At 39.4% G+C, this 22,767-nt stretch overlaps 1 protein-coding gene across 1 annotated transcript in view; it reads left to right on the plus strand.

Annotated features, from left to right (window-relative positions):
- NYAP2 (neuronal tyrosine-phosphorylated phosphoinositide-3-kinase adaptor 2) overlaps positions 1-22,767 on the plus strand; it is a 126,483-nt gene that overhangs the window by 34,795 nt on the left and 68,921 nt on the right. The gene's annotated exons all lie outside the window — the stretch shown is intronic.

The following is a 22,767-nucleotide window of genomic DNA, read 5'->3' on the forward strand; positions in this document are numbered from 1 at the left end:
GATATTGTGCTTCTCTAATCATAATCCTGACTTTCTGAAATATGAGTGTCAGTAGAGAAAAGGCTTGCCAACCCCATCGCTCATTTATCACTGAGACGATGCTTTTAAGGAAGGTCTTAAATGAAGGCATTGTACAAATGCCAAAAAAAAAAAAAGGGCATTATGTCTAGGGATTAGTGAAAGCTTCCCATTGTCTGACCTCAATTAGAAAAAGCAGAAACATTTCTAAGGTTTGCTTTCAAGACGCCTAAAGTGGCTGGCTGGATTGGAGTTAACTCTCTCCTAAGTCGAAGCTCTTTGCCATTAGTGATCTAGTAACCTCATTCCTTTACTTCTTTTTGGAAACTCCTCATGAATTGATGTAGGGCCCTCTCCTCAGTGACTGAGACTGGATTTAAACTCATGCATACTGGAAGTGATGAGGGGTAATTGTGCAAAATAATGGAAGAAATTTAAATATTTCTGAAAAGATACATAAACATACAATTAAAAATTGGGAGTTGGAATGAAGTGAAATTCCTCAAGCTTTTTCTCATTACTATATAAGGAGTCTTCCTGCTAGTGGTAAAGAACCTGCCTGCCAATGCAGGATACATGAGATGCAGTTCAGCCCCTGGATTGGGAAGAACCCCTGGAGGAGGGAATGGGAACCCACTGCAGTATTCTTGCCTGGAGAATCCCATGGACAGAGGAGCCTGGTGGACTACAGTTCATGGGGTCGCACAGAGTCAGACACAACTGAAGTGACTTAGCACACATGATCACAAGGAGTCTTCTAGGTATATTCTTCCTCACTGTCTGCCCTCCCATGATATTTTAATACCACTGATAACACTGTATATCTGATGATGTGTGATATGTCTATTCATGCTTTATATGTGGAAAGAGTAAGATATTTTCCTCCTGCCCCCCAAACTAATGTTTGTCTCCTTGAGGAAGATGTTGCCCTGTTGTAAATGCTTGATATAAATTGAAACTGTACACTTAAAAAAAAATATCCTCACCATTTTTATAATATTACAATTATTTTAAAAGTGAAACTTGATTTGACGTAGATGTATACATATGGAAAAACATATACATGTACATATGTTTTTCCATACATGTACAGGTACAGCCATACTACCCTAAGTCATGCAAATATAAGTATATAATACTTATAAAAATATAATTTTGTAAACATGGCTATCTTTCCATATCAGTTTCTGTATTTGTGGAGTACTTCATTATATATTATAGCTATAATGTCTTCTAATTTAGTACACAGTACTTTTGCTGGATATTATGTTGTTTCTTTGGGATCATGCATGGATGTGAGAGTTGGACTGTGAAGAAAGCTGAGTGCCGAAGAATTGATGCTTTTGAACTGTGGTATTGGAGAAAATTCTTGAGAGTCCCTTGGACTGCAAGGAGATGCAACCAGTCCATTCTGAAGGAGATCAGTCCTGGGTGTTCTTTGGAAGGACTGATGCTAAAGCTGAAACTCCAATACTTTGGCCACCTCATGTGAAGAGTTGACTCACTGGAAAAGACTCTGATGCTGGGAGGGATTGGGGGCAGGAGGAGAAGGGGACGACAGAGGATGAGATGGCTGGATGGCATCACGGACTCGATGGACGTGAGTCTGGGTGAACTCCAGGAGTTGGTGATGGACAGGAAGGCCTGGCATGCTGCGATTCATGGGGTCCCAAAGAGTCGGACACAACTGAGTGACTGAACTGAACTGATGTTGTTTCTAACTTATTTTGACAGAAATAACACCATGATATATGCATATTCTTGTATGTATCTTTTCATATGTGACTGGATATTTCCTTGGAATCCATACCTACAAGGACAACCTTCCAGCAAATGCACTTCCCAAGGCATTTGATATAGGATGCTGAATTACTCACAAAACTGCATGGTTCCTTTCAAAAGGCCATAATCATAGCAAAATTTGTCTGGGATCTGGGTAATTAAGTGGTATATTTCCTCCCAATAAAATATTACATTCACAGCCAGATGATTTGGCATATTTTTAGAGGGTATAATTGTTCAATTGGAGCAGAAATTCTCTTGCAAGCAGGCACTGGCAGGAGATTTGTGACGTGTATAGAATTTTCCATGTGTAACTCAACTGTCCAAAACTATAGGGGATTTTGTGAGAAAGGGCCAGGAAAAATGATGATTATCCATGTTGCTTTTTGTTTGATTCCTTCTAACATACTTTCTTTTAAAAAACGTTTTATTTTGAATTGGGATATAGTCAGTTAACAATGTTGTGTTCGTTTCAGGTGAACAGTGAAGGGACCCAGTCATACATATACATCCTTTCTTCTTATTATTTTTTTAGTATTTTAGAACTAGCTACTCCTTTCAGCTTAGCTTCTGTGAACAGATTTTCTGCTGAAGTTTTACATGGCAAAGATGCAGATTACAAAGGAATTATCTTCCCCAAACTGTTTTTTGTTGCTTCTCATGACTTTATCAATTCAATATATATTTCTTGTGCAACTGACAGATGACAAGCACTTCTACAGGCCTAGAGGAGACAGCCATGCCTACAAACATTTGTAGGTATATGTTTTAGAGGAGGTAGACAATTCTACTTATTCCAAGTAGATATAAATATATAATATAATGGTAGTTAATGATAAGTACTATGAAGATATAAAGTGAGCAGTGGTGGGGGGGTGAAGAGGCAAGGGGATGACTATTTCAGATATATAAAATAGATAACTAATAAGAACATACTCTATGGCACAGGGAACTCAATTCCATACTCTGTAATGATCTAAATGGGATTAGAATCTGAAAGAGTGTTGTGCACACACATATATAATGGAAACCCTCTCCAATGTTCTTACCTGGAAAATTCCATGGGGAGAGGAGCCTGGTGGACTACAGTCCATGGGGTTGCAAAGAGTCGCTCAGTTATATGAGTGACTGAGCATAGCACAGATACATACATATATATATGTAATTGATTTACTGTACAGCACAAAACAAACATAACTTTGTAAATCAACTATGCTCCAACAAAGAATATTATTCCAGTGAAATTATATAATCAACTAATTAAAAAGGACAGATAAAACCTTTTGAGCAAAATTAAAATGAAATGATGAAACAAGCCTTGCAGATATCTGGAGGAAGATCATCACAGATAGAAGGAAGAACAAGTACAAAAGTCCTAAGATCAGAAGATGCTTGGCAGTTAGGAAGAGGAAGAAGGTCAGTGTGGCAAGAGCAGGGTGAGCAAGAAGGATACAGGTAGGAAAAGAAGTTGGGGAGGTAGACAAATATTTTGGGTAATGTATGGCATTATGAGATACAGTGAGAACTACACAGCATCTCCAATTTTGAATCATTACAGCCACTTGTTCAATAAATAGCTTAAAACTTCTGCTTCATCCCAGAGCCCTGGCTAGACACCAGGTATGTAAGATGAAGGCAGGCAGGGCTCTCACTGAGGGAACATTCCAGGGTGGGGTGATCTCCCTGCTTGCACACCCCTGGCCCTGAGCTCCTTTGTAGTTGTCTTTGTTGTTGTTGTTCAGTCACCCATTCATGTCCAACTCTTTGTGACCCCATGGACTGCAGCACACCAGACCTCCCTGTCCCTCACCATCTCACAGAATTTGCCCAAGTTCATGTTCATTGCATCAGTGATGTTGTCCAGCTGTCTCATCCTCTGACGCCCTCTTCTCCTTCTGCCCTCAATCTTTCCCAGCATCAATGAGTCGTCTGTGCACATCAGATGACCAAAATATTGGAGCTTCAGCATCAGTCCTTCCAGTGAATATGTAGGGTTGATCTCCCTTAAGATTGACTGGTTTGATTTTCTTGCTGTCCAAGGGACTTTCATGAGTCTTCTCCAGCACCACAGTTCAAAAGCATCAATTCTTTGACATTCTGCCTTCTTTACAGTCCAGCTCTCACAACCATGTGTGACTACTGGGAAGATCATAGCCTTAACTATATGGACCTTTGTCTTACCTCCTCCTAAACTACCGTCTTAGTTTGGATAAACTTGGGCCACATCTCTTGTCCTATTCCAATCGTGACTTTTTTTGCTGCTCTTCATACTATTAGTTCCTTCTACATGGGTCACAGATAAGATGTCTGATGATGAGACAAGGTTACCTGCTTATCTACTTCATTGCCAAATATCTTTGAATTGAAATTAATAACAAGTGTTTAGAATGAATGAGAACTATGAATATTTACATCTTTTTATCTGCAGTCATAGAGGCAATTGTGGTTTATTATGATAAGGCTATCGTGGGTGAGGGAGATGGCATTAGAGCTCAGTAAGAGTTCACCTTGTGGTTGTTGTTTATCCCCTAAGTTGTGTCTGACTGTGTTGTAACCCCATGGACTGCAAACCACCAGGGTCCTCTGCCCATGGAATTTTCCAAACAAGCATACTGCAGTGGGTTGCCATTTCCTTCTCCAGGGGATCTTCCTGGCCCAGGTATCAAACCTGCATCTCCTGCATTGGCAGGTGGCTTCTTCACTGCTGAGCCACTGGGAATAACCACCAGGGAATAATTCACCCATACAGCTGCAATATAGAGATCAGTTTATTTTTAATAAAACAATATTTTTCATTTAGTAGCCTTCACACATCATTTTACTGTTGCACGCATTAAGTTACTGTGCCGTGTGCTCAGCCATGTCTGACTCTGCGACCCCGTGGACTGTAGTATTCCAGGCTCCTCTGTCCATGTAATTCTCCAGGCAAGAATACTGGAGTGAGTTGCTATTTCCTACTCCAGGGAATCTTCTGGACCCAAGGATCTATTGAACCAGAGTCTCTTGCGTTTCCTGCATTGGAAGGCAGATTCTTTACCACTGAGCCACCTTGGAAACATGTTTAGAAATTAAATATTAAGTCATCTGCTCACCCACCCCCAAAGGACTGGGGACCCCATTTTTTTCATCTGTTTCTTTTCACTCAGCTCTCTGTCTGGAACAGGCTTTTACCACATTCATGGCAGTGAACATAATAGTGCAAAAGGAATAATTAATGTCTGGCTTCCTGCATTTGAAATGTTCTGGGCCTAACTGGACCATAGTGAAAAGATTAGAATGTTATGAAAAGCTCACTAGAAATCTTCAAGACCTGGAAGACAGGGTGGGGCAGGAAAGAGTGGGCACAGCAGTTTGGATTACGGGTGCTTTTGCTACTTCTTTTGTCAGTTGTGAGTCTCACTTGCTGGTAAATACTTAGAAATTATATGTTTTTGTTTCCCCTTTAAATGGTACATTCACTGGGGGAAAGAACAGTTTCTGCTATGGCTTTGTGTGGGTGGGTGACAAATGATACATAAAGGAGGAAAATGATTCTTCTTTGAATCTGTTCACAGAAATACAGAGAACAATCTGAGAAATCCAGGGCATGTGGCTTCCTGCTCATTCTAAGGGCATTTGCCATATGTGTCCAATATCTCAATTATCTCTGTGACTCCGGAATTTCAGTTATTGTTTCAAGTAGCTTGCCAACATACACCACTGGAAAGCTCTTATGCTCTGGTCTAAGTGCTGTGTGCTTTAGGGTGATTGTCAGAGGTTTTTGGGACATGGGTTTGATTGCAAAGGATCCTTATCTCCAAGGTAACACCGACATTCCTATTGGCTGGGAACAGTTTGTCTTCCCTGTTTGGGTCTTTGTGCTATTTGAAAAGCATCACAGGAGCAAATTTACTTGAGAACATTCAGAGTCCAGGAAATGGAAGAGGCGGCACTGTTCTCAACTACCCTGTGTGCGTGTTCTGTATAGCTTGTACCTGCTGAGTGACCCAGGACATGACCCCAAACCTTGTTCCTGTTAAGATCGACTTCTCCTCATTTGATCTCCTCACTTGCGTATCCCCAGCATTGAGCTCCTGTGTAATGGTCTTATCTCTACCTAAACCACCATCTTAGTTTGGATAAACGTGCACCACATCGCTTCTCCTGTTTTAGTTGTAATAGTTTTTGCTGGTTCTCATACTATGATTGGCTTCCCAGGTGGCTCAGTGGTAAATAATCCACCTGCCAATACAGGAGATGCAAGATATGTGTGTTTGATCTCTGGGTCGAGAAGATCCCCTGGAATAGGAAATGGCAACCCACTCCAGTATTCTTGGCTGGAGAAACCCATAGATAGAGGAGCCTGGTGGGCTACAGTCTATGGAGTCGCAGAGTCAGACGTGACTGAGCACACATGGGCAGCATACTATGATTATGATTAGTTAATATATGATTAATATAATTAATATATGATTAGTTCTTTCTACATGGATCACGGATATCTGATGATGAAACAAGGTCTACCCATTTATCTGCTTCATTGCAAAGTATTTTTGAAGTGAAATAAATATAAAATAGTTTTTTGTTCTTTAATTAAAGATTTCTATGTATAAAGTTACAAGGACATACAAGAAAAAGTAAAGTGAAATGGACATAATAGCCTGGGGTGGGGAGAGTAGCATCTTTTTCTTAGGAGTTGGGAGAGGGTGAGGGTAAAGCCTAGATTTTTTTTTTAATTTATTTTTAATTGGAGGATAATTGCTTTGCAATGTTGTATTGGTTTTTGCTGTGTAACGTCGTGAATCAGCCATAAGTATAAATGTATTCCATCCTTCTTGAGCCTCCCACCCATCCCCCGTCTCACCCCTCTGGGTCGTTACAGAGCACCAAGCCGAGGTCCCTGTGTTATACAGCAGCTTCTTGTCTTACACATGGTAGTGCGTATATGTCATTTCTACTCTCTCAGTTTATCCCACCCTCTCCTCCGCACGCTGCATTCACAAGGACATTCTCTACATCTGCATCTCTATGAGCACTATGAAATTTTACATCCATCTCTTTGTAACTTTGCAAAAAATTTAATTTTATTCTAAAACTTGCACTGTGCTTTGTGCTTGGATCTGGGGCTTCAGAGGTGAGGAAGGCAAACATAATTTTCCTACCTAGGGGAGAAAGAAGATATGAAACAATCAATTAGATAATTCAAATAGGCATGCACCTAGAAATGAGGACACAAAAAAGAGAAGAGTTCCAGGGGAGGTTATTTTTAGATTGAATTTCCCTGAAAGAGGTTCCTGAGTGAAAATTACACTAAGATTTGAAGTAAGGGGTGGTGAGGTGGGGCAGGGTGCTGGGAAGGGCATTCTGACTCTAGGAAGTCCTTGATGGAGACTCATTTTCTTGATCTGAATCACTGAAAGAGAAGCCTCTGGCTGAAGCAAGCTCTCAAAGGGATGGGCACTGCAAGATGTGGTTGGAGCAAGAGATTTGAGCCACATGGTGGAAGATCTTATTTATTACAATGATTATGAGGAGTCATTGACAGATTTTGAGCAAGGGTTGGGGAACGGGCTCATGGCATAGTCAGAGCTAATTGATTATTGTAGTTACAACTGTATATGTAAAGGATCTGATCAGGCATTTTCATTATCACAAAGCAGGGCATTTCTGGGTGTATAGGGAATAGATAGACTCAAAAATGTATATATGATAATATGCTACATACACTTATATATATGCAGGTATATATGTGCACACATATACATGTGTACGCACACACATAGAAATTCAATTTTGAGTTTGAAAGTACACTTTGAGACTAAGAGCATTTCTTTAGATTCCCATTATTATTGTGCAAAACAACTATGAGTTGAAGTTTAATTTGTAGATTAAAATTACAAGCTGAGGTTTAAGTTAGATGTCTAAGTTGTGACTTGAATATAGGAAAGACTCTCATGGAAAAATCTGAGGACTGTAATCTAAGAATAATACAGACTGGGCAAACCATCATGTCTCCCTCTCTTTTTTTTTTTTTTTCTCACATTGTAGGTTCAGAATTCATATCAACTTGATGACTTTATTGTAAAGAAAAAAAGCAAATCAAAATCTAAAACTGAATCCACAGTTGTCATACTGTTTGAACAATAAAAGGCTAGATTCACATGTAGCCCATGAATTCATTCAAGGTGAGAAAGACTGTGGTCTCCTCTGCAATGTTACTTCCTATGGCCCACTATTTGCCTGCCTATGGAGCCCCAGCTCTGAAGTTACTGTGGGTTAAACAGAACTGCCAAATTAAAGGAGAAATAAGAGGCAAAACTGATCTGAGGCCTCAGGTCCAAAAGTCAAGGCTTACATTCTCCCATTGACCAATGCTGCTTCAGTTTGTGCTGTGTTTTCAGTGATCCTTAAGAATTCAGAACCAAAATAGACCAGTATCTGTTCCTCCTGGTCAATGAGCATGTGGCCTGGGTCATGCCACTGAGTCCCCAATGGAACCATTTTCCTCATTTGAATTTCTAGAAAGATAAATATGGACCTTATTCAAAGGGCTTGCTAAAGAAGAATGATAGAATCATCAGGATCAAACAAATGTTGTGCACAAACAAAAAGAAATCATTTCACTTTTCCAGTCCTCATCTGCAAAAATGGAGAGTAGACTACACAGGGATAAGTGAAAGTCGCTCAGTCATGTCCGACTCTTTGTGACCCCATGGACTATACAGTCCATGGAATTCTCCAGGCCAGAATACTGGAGTGGGTAGCCTTTCCCTTCTCCAGAGGATCTTCCCAACCCAGGGATCAAACCCAGGTCTCCTGCGTTGCAGGAGGATTCTTTACCAGCCGAGCCACCAGGGAAGCCTGTACAGGGATAAAGAAGTACCTATAATATCCCAAACTTAATTACATAAATATTACGCAATCTACATGCTCATTAAATGCATAGAGCATAAAGCAATAAGATGTTCTTGAGATGAGCCACTTCATCTTTTGGAAATATTCTTTTTCATTTTTAGAATCTAGTCCACACTCTTCTTAAATTTGAAGCACAAAAAGCTGTTCCCAATGTCATTTTGCAGAACCTAGAGAGTATCTCTGTGGTTTGGAAAAAGGAGAATTTGAGTAAGAAAGTATTAATCTGTTGAATTTTCTGCATTGCTTCATGTATGCTGTGACTTCCATCCACATTTTCTCTTCTGTTTTGATTTTTAATTGCATTTTTAAATTAAAACCCACTCAAGAAAAATCATCTTTTTAAAAAAAATTAAGCTGTTAAGCTTGAAAGAAACTAAGAGTGCCAACATTGAAATGATAATATCCAAAAAATTCCAAAACTATATATCTCTAAAGGAAGGATTACATCTTCTCAAATAAATTCACTTCAATTATGTGGCTATACATAAGATATAACTCTAATACTGAAGGAAACTGAAATATTGATCTCATAGTTCAATGAACATAAAATCTATATTTATTTAGGCAATCATTCATTTTACAATTTCCCAGAACTGGTAGGCTTGCTGGCATTGGTGCCATTAATTTTTATAGCTCAGTGCTAAATAAATGTGAAGTATGCGTGAAAGCATACAGTCTCATTACATATCTTCCAACATAGAGACATTTTTTATGAATACTGAAAATAATGGATAATGATATCGGCTTTACTTTTTAAGCCCTTCCTGTGGCCCGGGCAGTATGCTAAACACTTCAGTACAGTGTCTTTTTAAACTCTCACAACATCCTGCAAACAAACATCATTATAGTCACTTAACAGTTGAGTTCAATGAGGCTTAAAGAATTTAGAGTTGACTTTTCCAAGGTTACACAGCTACTAAATTGGATTTGTAGTTTAGGCTAATCTTACTCATGAAAGAGTATTGTTAATGTTTTTTAAAAATTGTTTAAAACTCCTATTTAAAACTCCTTAAAATATTTGTAAAAAAAAATGCATCATCATATATAAAGGCAAATTATTATTTGACAGTATGGCACCTAGAGTCAGATCACTGGGTTCAAAGCAAGTTTCTACCACTTGGTCAAGTAATTTATTTTCTCTATAATGTAATTTCAGTGCCCATAAAATGGGTTTTATAATAGCATTACCTCCCAGTGATGTTGTGGGGATTAAATAAACTTGTCTCCCAAAAGCACATTGCCTATTACCAAAAAAATACATTTGATACACGATAGCCTCCTCCTCCTCTTCCTCCCCTTTCTCCTTCCCCTTCTTTATATTATTCCTATACTTTTATTACAGATGTTACACACATCAACACATCAACTTCAGTGAAATTGAATGAAATGTTTTATGGTTCTGTAATTTCATGCTGCTTCCTCTGTGATCTCAGATACTTTAAAAGATCACAAACATTTCTATCTTTATATCTCAACCAGGACAGATTTACAAAGGATAATCCTAGTAGACTGTATCTATGGAACTGCAGGGAATCGGCTTCTACAAAGTTGGCTGCCCAAGGGACAGGGGAAAATGTTCTGTTAATCGGATTTTTCTCCCATCTTACTTTTCTTTAACATAGTATCCTCCTGGGTTGAATCTAAATTAACTGAGCTTCTGTTGGATCTTCAGCATCATGCATTTTCCATGGCTCATTTTTTGTTGTCACATTTTTCTTTTTTTTGCTCAAGACTCAGGAAATTAACTTATTTGCTTACTTCCTTACTCCACAGGTAGTGATGTTGCAACTGATAGCTACCATGAACTTGTAAAGATTGCTAAAATATTTGGGCAAAAGGATAAAGAGCTATAACAAGTGGTTTAATAACTCAGCTATATTAAGTTTTAAATATATGTGTTACTTTCTATGACTTGGACTTCCTAAGTATCATTTGGTTGAGCACTGGGTGGAAGTTAATATGTAGCACAGATAAAACCAAGAAAGATTTTGGTTTGGGGAACCTGTAGTAATATAGGCACAGAGTTTTGTTCAGGTTCTTTTTTTTTTTTTAAATAAAACTAGTCTTTAAGGTTAAGTATGCCTAAAATCTCTAAGGAGGTCAACTTTTATTAAAAAAAAAAAAGATTAAAAATGGAGGAAAGAATGATAAATACCCGAAGGAATATATGAGAAAGAGAACTGAAAATTTTAAATCATTATGCTTACAGAGTAAAATAACTGAGAAGCAAACAAGAGAAATATCCAGTGTGATAAGTACTGATTGGATGGTTATAGAAGACTTCTCTGAAGAAGTGACTTTTTTTCGCTGAGTGCTAGGAAGAAGCTGGGCTTCCCGGATGGTGCTAATGATAAAGAATTTGCCTGTCAATGCAGGAGGCATGAAATGTGGGTTCAATTCCTGGATCAGGAAAATCTCCTGGAGGAGGGCATGGCAAACCCACTCCAGTATTCTTGCCTAGAGAATCCCGTGGAGAGGGGAGCCTGGAGAGCCACAGTCCATAAGATTGCAAAGAGTTGAACATGTCTGAAGCCATTTAGCATGCACACACAGGAAGGAGCCAGCTGCGCATAGTTCAAGGATATCAAATAGAAAACAGGACTGGACAGTAAATGGTAAAAACAGATTTTATTTAGGACTATTACAATCGGTAATGGAAATATCAAACTGGATATTTGTGATAAATACTATAAATAGAGGAAATAGCAACCCACTCCAGTATTCTTGCCTGGAGAATTCCATGGACAGAGGAGCATGGTGGGCTACAGTCCATAGATGGCAGTGTCGGACATGACCGAATGACTTTCACTTTCACTTTTATTATAAATAGAAGGTTGTGTCTCCTTAGGAATGCTGGCTGGCTCTCTGAACAAATTCCAATGCAATTATGTTACTGTGATGAATTTCCCTGTTAAAGTGTGTACGTGTGTGCTGAGTCTCTTCAGGCGTGTCCAACTTTTTATGACTCTAAGGACTATAGCCCACCAGGCTCCTCTGTCCATGGGATTCTGCAAGCAAGAATATTGGAGTGGGTTGCCATGCCCTCCTCCAGGGGATCTTCCTAACCCAGGGATCGAACCCGAGTCTCTTACATCTCCTGCATTGGCAGATGGGTTCTTTACCACTAGTGCCACCTAGGAAGCTAACCCTGGTAAAGTACTGCCCTTTAATCCATAAACTCAGAAAATCCATCATTAAAGGTCTAATAACCAAGATGTCAAAGTTCAGTTCAGTTCAGTTCAGTTGCTCGGTCGTGTTTGACTCTTTGCAACCCCATGAACTGCAGGCATGCCAGGCCTCCCTGTCCATCACCAACTCCCGTGTTTACCCAAACTCATGTCCATTGAGTTGGTGATGCCATCCAACCATCTCATCCTTTGTCCTCCCCTTCTCCTCCTGCCCTCAATCTTTTCCAGCATCAGGGTCTTTTCCAGTGAGTCGACTCTTCGCATCAGGTGGCCAAAGTATTGGAGTTTCAGCTTCAACATCAGTCCTTCCAATGAACACCCAGGACTGATCTCCTTTAGGATGGACTGGTTGGATCTCCTTGCAGTACAAGGGACTCTGAGTCTTCTCCAACACCACAGTTCAAAAGCATCAATTCTTTGCTGCTCAGCTTTCTTTATAGTCCAACTCTCACATTCATACATGACTACTGGAAAACAGAGAGCCTTGACTAGATGGACCTTTAATGACAAAGTAAAGTCTCTGCTTTTTAATAGTAGCTAAGCTCAAAAGTGTTGGTACATGTCTCTCTTTAGGCTTCTGTAACAAAATATCGCAGACCTATGAACAACAGAAACTAGTTTCACGGTTCTAGAGGCTGTAAGTGCATGATCTGGTTCCAGGCTGCATACTGCTGACCTATTCAGCACGCCCACATAGCAAAAGAGGCCAGTGAGCTCTGTGGGGTCACTTTCCTATGATCTTTAATCCCCTTCACGAGGGTGCCACACTCATAAACTAATTTCTCCCAAGGCCCATCTTCTAACACTGTAACATGAAATGTTAAGATTCTGTCTTGTGAATTTGTTGGGTGGGGAGTGAAGGGACACAAACATTCAGACCATAGCAGTGTGCTGCTAAGTCGCTTCAGTCGTGTCCGACTCTGTGCGACCCCAGAGACAGCAGCCCACCAGGCTCCCCCATCCCTGGGATTCTCCAGGCAAGAACACTGGAGTGGGTTGCCATTGCCTTCTCCAATGCATGAAAGTGAAAAGTGAAAGTGAAGTCGCTCAGTCGTGTGCGACTCTTAGCGAACCCATAGACCGCAGCCTACCAGGCTCCTCTGTCCATGGGATTTTCCAGGCAAGAGTACTGGAGTGGGGTGCCATTGTCCTTGCAGTCGAAGGAACTCTCAAGAGTCTTCTCCAACACCACAGTTCAAAAACATCAATTCTTCCGCACTCAGCCTTCTTTATAGTCCAACTCTCACATCCATACGTGACTACTGGAAAAACCATAGCCTTGACTAGACAGACCTTTGTTGACAAAATAATGTCTCTGCTTTTGAATATGCTGTCTAGGTTGGTCATAACTTTCCTTCCAAGGAGTAAGCGTCTTTTAATTTCATGGCTGCAATCACCATCTGCAGTGATTTTAGAGCCCAGACAAATAAAGTCAGCCACTATTTCCACTGTTTCCCCATCTATTTGCCATGAAGTGATGGGACCGGATGCCATGATCTTAGTTTTCTGAATGTTGAGCTTTAAGCCAACTTTTTCACTCTCCTCTTTTGGATATTACTCTTCTTAAAAAGTTTCTTGATGAAACAGAAGTCAGAGAAGGAATGACTCACAAGAATCACATTGTAGTAGCTATAGACTCTTACCAGTGTGCTGGGCCCATCCCCACAACAGGGAGATAACAGAGTACCAGGTTCCCCAGCCATTGGTGCAGAGGCCACCATCTTTTGCTCTGTGACTTTCCTGGCTTGATAATCCCTGTGGCTCAAAAGAGCCCTGTTAGTTGTTTTTCCTTTACATATGTTGATACCTACACTCTGATTTCAGTCCAGTCTTTTTGACCAGAAAGTATATAATCTCTTTTTATGTCTCTTCTCTGAATCATCCCATGGTGACTTTGTAAGACTCAGAAAGCAATCTTACTTCTTTAATTTCCCTATTCTTCAAGGATGCTTTCTGTTTCCTCAGGGTGCACACTGTGCCCTACTTCTACGAAAATAACAATAGCATTTTCTGTGAGATAGCTACACAAACAGGAAATCAATTTTAGGATTTTTTTTCAGTTATCTATGTGTGCAATAAACCAACCCAAAATGCTGTTGCTGAAAACACCAACAATTTTTTACTTATTCTATGAGTTGAGCTGGCTTCTATGCATAGTTCTTCTATTCTGTGTTTCATTGTTTGGGGTCTCTCATTTAGCCATACTCAACTGGCAGTCAGGATGAGTTGAAGGATCCAACAAGGCTTCACTCACACTCCTGGGTGGTCTTTCTTCTCCAGGTGGTCTCTTCACATATTTGCGTTGAGTTTCTTCACAGCATGTTGGTCTAAGAGATTTTACATGGCAATTTACAGTGGCTTTTGAGATACAGGCAGTGAAAGCTGTCAGTTCTCTTAATTCAAGACACATTATCACTTCTGCCACATTATATTTATCAAGGTAAGTTAAGGCCTGCCTTGATTTGAGAAGGACATAGATTACTTACTGAGAAATGGAAAACATACAAGGAGGGGAGGAATTGAGGGTGGCTTTCTTAGAAGCCAATCTATCACAACTTGCCTTCTAGTCCCATTGTTTTTAATAATCAAATATTGACCAGAAGTTTCACTGAATTATACCATAAGCTTGCAATCCAGGATTTCATCATCTAGATCATGGCCTTATGGTTCCTTGGGTGCAATTTGTCATATGCAGAGGTCTTTGAATTAAAAGTACAGTTTATCTGCCCTACAAAACTTGACACAGACTGGCAGTTCAGGAGCAGGAAAACCACAGTGTACAGTCTTGTTCAGAACAGTAGGGATTGGAGGCACATAGAAGTCACTGCAATTAAGTGACTAGTGCTATAACATAGAAGTCATAGCAATTTGGGAATCCAGTTGTGTACATATGTACAGTTCTTCCTATTCTCGTTGTTATTCAGTCACTAAGTTATATCTTACTCTTTGACTCCGTGGACTGCAGCATGCCAGGCTCCTCTCTCCTCCACTATCAGAGTTTGCTCAAATTCATGTCCATAGAATCAGTGATGCTCTCATCCTTTGCTGTCCTCCTTTTCCTTTTGCCTTCAATCTCTCTGAGCATCAGGATCATTTCCAACGAGTGGGCTCTTACATCAGGTGGTGAAAGTATTCGAGCTTCAGCTTCAGTATCAGTCCTTCCAATGAATATTCAGCGTTGATTTCCTTTAGAATTGACTGGTTTGATATCCTTACAGTCCAGGGGATTCTCAAGAGTCTTCTCCAACTCCACAATTTGAAAGCATCAATTCTTTGGCACTCAGCCTTCTTTATGGTCCAACTCTCACATTCATACATGACTACTGGAAAAACCATAGCTTTGACTAGATGGACCTTTTTCAGCAAAGTGATGTCTCCAGAAGAATTTATTGATTAGAGCCCAGTTCTGCTCCCCAGTTTGGGTTCTGTAATTATCCTCTCTGAGCTCTTAAATCTTCCCTCCGAGTCATCTTTCCTTGTTCACAAGAAATGCCCTGTATCTAATTTAAGCCAAGACTCTCAGTCCCACTCAACTTTAAGACCATAGTGGTGAGCCAATTCCATGTCTTACACTGTTTCAATCCAAACTTTGATCTGAGTCTTGTGTTTTCATTGTTGGCAGATCTAGGATGGTACAAATAGCACAAACACTACAATTCTAAATCTGATCCTTTTTGTATATTTTCACACTTTTGTGGTCCTACTGTAAACAAACCAAGAGTATTTGTAACTCCCATCCCTTTATAAACACCTTCATTAAAAAAAAAAAAATAAAACAAAATAAGAAAAGAACAATTTTGTGGATTCTATTATGGGGGTTGTGACTGTGAACATAAAAATATTCTTAAAACTCCTGAAATTCTGAGTTGTGAAAAGAGAGTTATTGTGAGCAGAATTCTACTGAAAGTGGGAAATGTGTCTCTCACCTTCTAGAATCAGCCAGTTCAGTATCTTGTAATTTGGCCATAACTTCTGTTCACTGGACACTCATTTCCCAGTTTGAATGACCTATTTAAATATAATTCTGTAACCAGAGCTATTTAAGTATACCTCTTTAAGGAAACCACACAATAGTGCCATTATAGCATGCATGAGGACGACCTTTCTAAGTGATACTTTTTGCCATATACAAAATAAGGAATTTTAGGGTTTTTTCCCTTTTTCCTTTCCTTCATTTTAAAAGGTATAAAAGATTGAATCGACTGAAATTTTTTTAAGTAGTTGATAAGGAATTTATATTTCTTCATCAGTGGTATATGAAGTTTGGGTTGGATAATCTCTAAGACTCTTTCAAATTCTGGGAATCTGTGATCAAAGGGACTTTTCATCAGAGGAGATACTCACCTGTGTTGTCTCTTTTCTCACTTCTTGCATCAAGAACATGCATAGACACTAAAGTGTGGTTATTCATTACTCTTTCTTTAATAAGGAAAAAATATTTCAGGATAGTTTGACAAGGGACATGGTGAATTTCCAAAATTAACTGTGAAAGACAGATCATTTGGGCATGACTGAAAGCCATACATAATCTCTGTGCACAGATATTTCACTTCAAAAATGTCACTTTCTGCTTATTCAATGCTACTGTCATTATACTATTTTAAGCATAAAGTTTGTGTTCTGGAGCTGAACAGGGATTACTGCTTCTATCTTTGGTCTTATTAGAAATAATTTACAGTTCATTCAAGTGCAGTAAAAGTCACCTTTTTATTATGGTTGAATTAGGTTAAATGTTGAAATCTGCAATGCAAATTTTATTATCATTTATTAGTAGAATTTCATCATCTATGTATATAGAACAAAACTATTTTTAAGCACCTTTTAAAGAAATAATTTTTAAAACATGAATTTTTAGTTAATTTTTAGTTCTCTAGAGTGATGTTAAACTAGAATGAATCATGAGACAATGTTGCTAAAAATTTCAGTCTTTTCCTTCTTTTGGTAAGCAAACAAACAAAGCATATATGACAGCTGAAACAAAATTTCATTGCTCAATGAATTATTTACTCAGTACTTGGAATAAGGTGAAACCAGGTGATAAGTTGCAAATGCAGAGAAAAATCAGTTCATTAGAGATGAAATCATTCCCTCTTCTGACTTTTCAGAGAGAACCATGAGGTTGCAAGGGGGATGTGTAATGGGAACCAGACATTGCCTGGAATAAAATTCTCCTGATATTGAAGCAATGAATCTGTTTGTTCATCCTGATTGGCTGTAATTTACTTATTGCTTTACTCACTAAATAATCCTCAATACTCTCATCTTGATTTGAATCAAACAAAGGAAGAGGAGCAGGAAATAAAGTGGGTTTGAATTATATGAATCTGCTTGCCTTAGGCTCTTTTCACTATACATGGAAAGGGGGAGGGAAGAAGCTTGTCCAAATAATGAAGGATTCTCTGGACAAGGATGGCTGGAGAATTGCTTTCGATGATGGGCAGGAGGACACACCCAACCCAGTGGAGGAGCAGAGAGTCTATATGCCACAGGAAGCAACAACAGAAAACAAAGAATATCTAGAAAGTGGGTTCATTAAATAGCATGACATGTGCCTTGGCATAAATCAGAGGTTGGATTATCAGAGAGAAAAGAACCAGAATAACAGGCAGTGGGCAGGGAAGGATGCTCCTGGGTGGGTACCTTAGATCAACATCTCTGTATTCCGCATTAATATGCTCTCTAACGTGGCTTCAGTGGTTGAGGAGTATCGGGGAAGGGAAGGTGCAAATTACATCCAAAAGAATTCTCCAGGCAAGAATACTGGAGTGGGTAGCCATATCCTTCTCCAGGGGATCTTCCTGACCCAGGTATTGAGCCCGGGTCTCCTGGATTGCAGGCAGATTGGTAAATAATACCAACTGAGCTATGAGGGAAGCCCAAAAGACTGGGAAAGAGCTATATTAATTCTTAAAGTAACAAAGCTTGTTAAAGTATTACACCACCAGAAGATGAAAGAGTGGGTGCTTGAGTGTTAACATTATAGGGTGTTTCATTCAATCAATCAATTCAGTTGCTCAGTCGTCTATGACTCTTTGCGACCCCATGAACTGCAGCACGTCAGGCCTCCCTGTCCATCACCAACACGGGAAGTCCACCCAAACCCATGTCCATTGAATCGGTGATGCCATCCAACCATCTCATCCTCGGTCATCTCCTTCTCCTCCTGCCCTCAATCTTTCCTAGCATCAGGGTCTTTTCAAATGAGTCGGCTCTTCGCATCAGGTGGCCAAAGTATTGGAGTTTCAGTTACAACATCAGTCCTTCCAATGAATACCCGGGACTGATCTCCTTTAGGATAGACTGGTTGGATCTCCTTGCAGTCCAAGGGACTCTCAAGAGTCTTCTCCAACACCACAGTTCAAAAGCATCAATTCTTCGGTGCTCAGCTTTCTTTATAGTCCAACTCTCACATCCATACATGACCACTGGAAAAACCATAGCCTTGACTAGATGGACCTTTGTTGACAAAGGAATGTCTCTGCTTTTGAATATGCTGTCTAGGTTGGTCATAACATTCCTTTCAAGGAGTAAGAGTCTTTTAATTTCATGGCTGCAGTCACCATCTGCAGTGATTTTGGAGCCCCAAAAAATAAAGTCTGACACTGTTTCCACTGTTTTCCCAACTATTTCCCATGAAGTGATGGGACCAGATGCCATGACCTTAGTTTTCTGAATGTTGAGCTTTAAGCCAACTTTTTCACTCTCCTTTTTCACTTTCATCAAGAGGCTTTTTAGTTCTTCTTCACTTTTTGCCATAAGGGTGGTGTCATCTGCATATCTGAGGTTATTGATATTTCTCCCGGCAATTGTGATTCTAGTTTGTGCTTCTTCCAGCCCAGCGTGTCTCATGATGTTCTCTGCATTTAAGTTAAATAAGCAGGGTGACAATATACAGCCTTGACATACTCCTTTTCCTATTTGGAACCAGTCTGTTGTTCCATGTCCAGTTATAACTGTTGCTTCCTGACCTGCATACAGGTTTCTCCAGAGGCAGGTCAGGTGGTCTGGTATTCCCATTTCTTTCAGAATTTTCCACAGTTTATTGTGATCCACACAGTCAAAGGCTTTGGCATAGTCAATAAAGCAGAAATAGATGGTTTTCTGGAACTCTCTTGCTTTTTCGATAATCCAGCGGATGTTGGCAATTTGATCCTGTTTCCTCTGCCTTTTCTAAAACCAGCTTGAACATCAGGAAGTTCATGGTTCACGTATTTCTGAAGCTTGGCTTGGAGAATTTTAAGCATCACTTTACTAGTGTGTGAGATGAGTGCAACTGTGCGGTAGTTTGAGCATTCTTTGGCATTGTCTTTCTTTGGGATTGGAATGAAAACTGACCTTTTCCAGTCCTGTGGCCACTGCAGAGTTCTCCAAATGTGCTTGTGCATTGAGTGCAACACTTTCACAGCATCATCTTTTAGGATTTGAAATAGCTCAACCTGAATTCCATTACTTCCACTAGCTTTGTTCATAGTGATGCTTCCTAAGGCCCACTTGACTTCACATTCCAGGATGTCTGGCTCTAGGAGAATGATCATACCATTGTGACTATCTGGGTCATGAAGATCTTTTTTGTACAGTTCTTTTGTGTATTCTTGCCACTTCTTCTTAATATCTTCTGCTTCTGTTAGGTCGCTACCATTTCTGTCCTTTATCAAGCCCATCTTTGCATGAAATGTTCCCTTGGTATCTCTAATTTTCTTGAAGAGGTCTCTAGTCTTTTCCATTCTATTTTTTCCCTCTATTTCTTTGCATTGATCACTGAGGAAGGCTTTCTTATCTCTCCTTGCTATTCTTTGGAACTCTGCATTCAAATGTGTATCTTTCCTTTTCTCCTTTGATTTTCGCTTCCCTTCTCTTCACAGCTATTTGTAAGGCCTCCCCAGACAGCCATTTTGCTTTTTTGCATTTCTTTTTCTTGGGATGGTCTTGTTTCCTGTCTTCTGTACAATGTCATGAACCTCCATCCATAATTCACCAGGCACTCTGTCTATCAGATCTAGTTTTAATCAGTATTCTGTGTTCTAAGTCATCTCAAGCTGACATAACAAAATTCCACGGACTAGGTGGCTTAAACAGCAGATATTTATTTTCTCATAGTTCTTGAGGGCAGAAGTCCAAGATCAAGGTATTAACATAGTTTCTGCTGAGAATACTTTTCCTGCCCAGCAGATGGCAATCTTTTCACTATGTCCTCACATGGAGAAGAGAATGAGACAATGAAAATGCTTTCTGGTGATGCTTCTTATAAGGTCACTAATCTCTTCCATCAGTAGTACCCAGCCCTCATGACTTCATGACCTAATTATCACTCAAAGGATCTCCCTCCAATAACATCACATTGGATGTTAGGACTTCAAGAAAATAATTTGCCAGGGACACAGTTCAGTCCATAGCAACTGTCAATTTTGATTACCTTAGATTCATCACAAGAGTCACATATGTAATTCCCCTTGTCAGATAATATTTGTACTTGGTTTGGTATTAAAGTTGTCCTCACAGTACAAATAAATTATCTAAATTTCTTCGCAATGAACTTTTTTAGTCGCTAAGTCATGTCTGACTCTTTTGCGACCCCATGAAGTGCAGTCCTCCAGGCTCCTCTGTCCATGGGATTTGCCAGGCAAGAATACTGGAGTGAGTTGCCATTGCCTTCTCCAGGGCACCTTTTGACCCAGGAATCAAACCCACATTTCCTGCATTGGTAGGTGGATCATTTATCACTGAGCCACCTGGGAAGCCCTAATAATGAACAGTTATCTTAATTCTAACTATGTTGTGTTATAGAATAGAATCTTTTTCTTTCTTCCATTATTTAATAGATATGGTGGGTCTTTATTTTATTTCATTTTTTTCTGTTTATTTTGGCAAACAAAACTAGTGTCATTTGCTTATATTTTGAGTGCAACCCAAGCATTGGTCTTGCCTGTTCCAAAGGCCACATTCTAATCTATGTGGGAAGAGGGATGCTGGTTCCAGGGAAGAGGCTGATGCTTCCACTTTCCTGAATATCATGTCACTTTCAGCTCTACCCTGACCTCTATGTTCCTGGGAATCCTGGGCTGCAGTCTTCCCTCAATGCACTGTTTCTACCTAGGTTTGGGCTCAGTAGATGCTTGTGTTCTGCTTGTCCTGTTAATTCTCTCCACACAACTACCCAAGTCTATGTTGGTATTATAATTTAGAGGAAGGTCAAAAAAGAAAAAAAACCCAGCAGTGAGTTATAATTTAGGAATCAGAATAATGAAAGTCTTATTCTAAGTATGATAATTCTTAAATCATGAAGTTATCCATTTCATGGACACACATTCATTCCTAACTTTAGATTAACCCTCAATTTACAGAATGACTTGCTACTTCCCACACCATTCAATTCCTATAACTCAATACTCAGTGGCAAGTATTCCTAGAGGGTGAATTATGCAGTCTAGGATGACAAGCTGAGGTGGAAGATGGCAAGAAACAAGCTACAGAATAGTCTGGGTGGACTTTTAAGTCTTGGCTCTTTCAAAGTCCCTTCCAATTCAAAGTCAATCTTATTCATTAATTTATGGTTTTACTTTATTTGGGCCCAGATTTTTGTATATAATTTGATAATTTACTTAAACCATATAAAGTGAAGATGCATGGTAGATTTCAAAACCAATAAAAATTTATTACCAGTAAGAGATACAGAGAGGAACTATTAGTCACTTTGGGTCCTGCCTAAAGAATCTTCTGGGTCGTTTTCATCCCATTATGTCCCTAGATTTTTCTTATTTGACATGAAAAGGCTCTACTGCTGTATCACCCCACCCTGGAAACGGCATCTAGTTTTTTCCTACTGTAAGTTAAAGGAAAAGTATACATAATATTAAGAAACTTCCCTCAACAAGCTGTTTGATTGTAATGAGTGAAAAAAATCATCATGGGAACAATGGAGCAGAATATTTGAAAGCAGGAATGACCTAGAAAAGAAGTGAGCAATATAGCCACTGCTAGAGTATGTGATGGGTTCTCTTTCTCAGAAGATATGATTGATGTTTAGGGAAGCCACCTAAATAAACTTTAAGCACTTGATTCTCCTATAGTAAGTTTTAGAAGACTTTCTGTATCACAGGTTATACTAATTGAAAAACAAAACTAAGGAAACTTGGGGTATTTCCTGCTTTGTGCCTTGAGACCTCCTCTCCCTTCAAGCTGCAAATTATAGAGAAGTCTGTTCTTTTCTCATAGTTTTATACCTATAAACTAAACTGTCAACTTACATTGTATGCTATCACTTACCACAATGAACTACATTCTGCCACATTGGATAAAAATGATAATCATTATAATTCTGTATCAGCACAATGCAATAATGAGATAATAACAAAACTTCAGTACCTTCCCTGCATGCTAAACAATTGTTTGCAGTCACAGACACATTGCCTGTTTGGCCCTCCTGGATGGAGTCAGAAGTTTATACTCCATTGCAAGGAGGACTTCCAGCAGGCTGTGGAATATACTTGTATGTACATCTATTGTGAGTTTCCAGAAGTTATTCTTGAAGCTTGCACATCATTCTCTGGATTATTCTCTTGTAAAACTCTCTAGGGGCTTCTTATGTGTCAGGGCAATAAATTCATTCCAAGACAGCATTTGGAATATCATGAGAGACCTTCTGAACAAAAACAGAATACACCATAATCAACACTACCTGGAGATTTGGAGATTAACTTGTCTAGCCTCATAAGATGTTCACATCAATTTCCCCTGATGTATCAGCCCCATCTGTATAAAAGTTATTTGTCTGAACCAAGACAGAGATTAAGTCTAGCAGGCTGGAACATTTTTATCCCAAATGAAAGCAAGATGTGATCATGTGTAATAGCCATATCATTAAATGGGCACAGTCCCCATGGTGTTA

Source organism: Bubalus bubalis, chromosome 2, assembly GCF_019923935.1.
Source record: "Bubalus bubalis isolate 160015118507 breed Murrah chromosome 2, NDDB_SH_1, whole genome shotgun sequence".
NCBI classification, from domain to species: domain Eukaryota; kingdom Metazoa; phylum Chordata; class Mammalia; order Artiodactyla; family Bovidae; genus Bubalus; species Bubalus bubalis.